This window comes from Rattus rattus, chromosome 12, assembly GCF_011064425.1.
Source record: "Rattus rattus isolate New Zealand chromosome 12, Rrattus_CSIRO_v1, whole genome shotgun sequence".
In the NCBI taxonomy this organism is placed as follows: Eukaryota; Metazoa; Chordata; class Mammalia; order Rodentia; family Muridae; genus Rattus; species Rattus rattus.
The window spans coordinates 51,747,500-51,751,387 of record NC_046165.1 but is presented as its reverse complement, the minus strand read 5'-3'; the positions used below and the strand labels follow the sequence as shown (position 1 = coordinate 51,751,387).

Below are 3,888 nucleotides of genomic sequence, written 5' to 3'. Positions count from 1 at the left end.
TTTTAAACAGTGGAGCCTTTCTAGTCTTTTCAAAGCGATTCTGTTTCTATTTTACATCCTCATAAACAGTGTGTTCACTTGATGTCCTTCTATATTCAAATATAATTAAAATTTTTGGGCATTTCTTTTTCATAAAGTTATAAAATTCAGATTAAAAATAAATATATGTTTTTAATGTTCGAAGGGGGAAACTTTTTTCTAGCTCACTATCTTCAACATCATCATCATGACTGGCAAGGTGTTTCTCAAACCTTCAATGTTATCAGGTACTCATGGTCACCTACTTACTAATGTTTTCCAGTCAAACAAATACAGTGACAGTTTTTAACACTTTGCGACTGCCTCTATAATATTTGCAATTAAGGTGTGGGATAAGGGAGTACACTTAAACGTTCTACCCATTTTTTAAAAAGGAAAAAATATCAAATTGCTGAGAAATTTTTACGTAAGGATTCAAACTAGGACATCACTTCAAACACAAGTTGGATTGGAGCAAAATCAGTGTATCCGCTGGAAAGCAAGACAAGGAAGGGCAAGACAGAAAAGGGACTATATTTAAACCTAAGTGTTCCCTTCCCTCATTCCACTCAATAAAAGTGAGTTTGGAAGGAAAAATTGAACTTGCTTATTTGGTCTTAGTTTTAATGTGACTTGTATGGGGGTAACTTCTTTTATGAATTAGGACTCTAATTTTGGTATGGTTTCTGTCCCTCATGTCCTTAGATCAGAAAGATTACTATTGATGCCGTGTTCCTTTTATTTTTTATATTTCTTCAATTTTTTATTATCAGGAGTGACTGAAATAAAAAAATATAATTGAGTCCCATCATTATTGTCATTATGGCTTTAAGAGAAAACTGGTCAGATGAATATTATTGCTTCCCACTTTTCAACTGGTAAATAGTTGCCATTGATAAAACAGACAAGCCCAGAGAATCTGTCCAGAATGTTCAAGAATATGGTCTATTATACAACATTCCTGTTCTTGGGGAGAACACCCAGGACATAATTATGTGTACTTCTTGATCTCATCATACAAGACAAGCACAAAGGCACCACCCATGCCTCTGAGAACGTTGGACCATGCACTCTTGCAAAAGGCCTTGCATCCTCATCTGGAGCGATCTTCCGCCAGCAGTCAAGCGTGACTGTATACGTGATATCAGTTCCTTTGTGTCCAGACTGCACATCGTACAACAAGGAACCATGTCAAAAGGATAGGAAGTCAGGCCAGCAACAGCAGTGACAGACTGCAATCATCCAGCTGATGAAGATGTGAGTATTCTTGGGATATGGGAGCATTCCCTTTGCACTGTCATAGATACCGAAGTAGGCAGCTCGGTAGATGATAATGTCCTGTACTGACACATTAAAGCCTTGGTACAGGCCTTAATCCCATCAGATTTGTAGATCTTAACCAGGCAGTCACCAAGGCCTTTAAATTCCCTTTCAGCTCCAGCTTTGCCCACATCAGCTGCTAGACGGGTACGGACAAAATCAAGAGGGTACACAAAGCACAAGGATGTGGCCCCAGCAGCACCACCTGATGCCAGGTTCCCTGCAAAGTACCGCCAAAACTGGGTCCTTTTGCCCACACCACCCAAAAAGATCTGCTTGTATTTATCTTTGAAGGCAAAGTTGAGAGCCCGGGTGGGGAAGTATTTGATGACATTGGCCAGGTTACCATGCCAGAAGGACAGGACTCCCTGTTCCTTGGAGATGCGAACCACACAGTCTGTGATGCCCTTGTATTGCTTATCTGCCGTGATTTGCTTGCTTCCATGCTGCACCTGCTGCAGCAGCTTGACCCGCTCGATGGGTGCTACTGCCGTCTTGGAGATGGCCGCGCCCACTCTACCAGCCAAGAAGTCTTTGGCGAAGGACACAGCAGCATCTGTCATGTTGAAAGCAAAAAAGAAGAGGCAGGCGAGTGCAGGACAGTACTGGGTTGACAACCGGCTTTGACTCCCAGACTCTGGGGCCATGTTCCTTTTAAATTAAGATTTATATGCTTTACTTTGTCTTCATATTGCATAAGTATTTTCCTTTTAAATTGAGTTTTAAAAATTTATCTGAATGTGCCTGCATGTGTTTGTGCGCCACATTCATGCTGATGCCTGCAGAGGCCAGAAAAGGATGCCAGATACCTCAGAACGGATGTTCAGGTGGCCATGCGCCTCCTGCCATGGGTACTGGTGACCTGTGTCCTCTGCAAAAGCATCCTTAATCACAAAGGCATCCTTCCAACCCCTTGGCACTCCTTATATCTGTGTTTGTAAATGATGTTCAAGGGTCATTTTTATCCTATGAGGATAACTTTATATCCCAAACGTTGTGAACAACAATAATCATAACTCATATGTTCCAAGATTGAATTAAATCGTAGAATACTTTCTGTTGTCTCATGATGCTGTTACACAACAAGTGATTTTCATTCGTTCTGTTGAAAATGATCCTGCTATGTAGACATCTTTTCCTCTTGGTTTGGCCCATTCTTCAGTGCAAAGCTCGAATTTTCACTCATTCCTAGGAATACATTTGTCATCATATTGATATCTAGGCTATGAGCATACGAGCCTCCACTACAAGAACTCAGTTATCATGCTGGGTTACAGGTAGAGCTTATAGCCTGTTCTACCTACTAACCAAGTAGACTATAGTTTTTAAATCCAGTACCTAATAAAGTACCTAATACAAAATAAATGCTTCATTAATACTGTTGAACGAATGAATGAGAAAAGAAAATGAGGTAGAAAGAGAACCTTCTGTGTGTGTGTGTGTGTGTGTGTGTGTGTGTGTGTGTGTGTGTGTGTAGTAAAAATTGTTCCATGTATGAAAATAATGACCTAGTGTATCCCAAGATCATTATACACCTATGTTCTCCTTGGAAATTCCTCCTATATCACTTTACCTATTTCAGAGAAAACAGAAAGTTTAGTCTCGTGGCTAGTACAGTGAGAGAAAGGGTGTGGGCCTAGCGTTTCCCCTACTCTCTTCTGCTTTTTTATTTTTAATTTAATTTCATTCTCTTAGCACTTTACAGCCTACTCACTGCCCCCTCCTAGTTACCTCTTCCCACAATCCTCCCCCCCCCGTTTCCTTCCCCTTCTCCTCTGAGCAGGGGAGGCTATCCGTGGCTATCCCCCCTACCCTGGCACTTCAAGTGTCTGTGAGGCTAGGCCCATCCTCTCCCACTGAGGCCAGACAAGGGAGCCCAGCTAGAACATATCCCATGCACAGGCAACAACTTTCAGGACAGCCCCTGCTCCACTTGTTAGAGACCTTCATGAAGTTCAAGCTGTACATCTGCTACGTATGTGCAGGGAGGCCTAGGTCCAGCCCATGTATGTTCTTTGATTGGTGGGTCACGCTCTGAGAAGCCCAAGGGGGAAGGTTACTTGACTCTGTCGTTCTTCCTGTGGAGTTCCTAGCCCCTTTGGGGCCTGCAGTCCTTCCTCCTATTCTTCCATAAGAGTCCCCAAGCTCCATCCACTGTTTGCTGGTGAATATCTGTGGGAGGAACTCTCAGAGGCTAACACTCCTGTCTACAAGCATAACAAAGTATCATTAATAGTGTCAGCCGTTGGTGCTTACCCATGGTATGGGTCTCAAGTTCGGCCTGTTATTAGTTAGCCATTCCTTCAGTCTCTGCTCCACCCCCCATGCCTGCATTTCTTATAGAGAGGATGAATTTGGGGTTGAAAGTATTGTGGGCTCTTCTGCTTCTTTGATTCATGCCTACTAAAGGAGGAGGAGCTGTTGAGAGGATGATCCATTCTAGAGGCTTCCATTTAATTTGGTTATTGGGAACCCTGTAAACTTGAAGGGATGAATCCCAACATGCGCAGCTTCAGTTTTAATCCAGACACATTTCTGAACACAGAAGTT

At 42.5% G+C, this 3,888-nt stretch overlaps 1 pseudogene; it reads right to left on the bottom strand.

The window, feature by feature from the left end:
* Positions 1–845: 845 nt before the first annotated feature.
* LOC116913600 lies at positions 846–1,901 on the bottom strand (annotated as a pseudogene).
* Between the last annotated feature and the right edge of the window lie 1,987 nt (positions 1,902–3,888).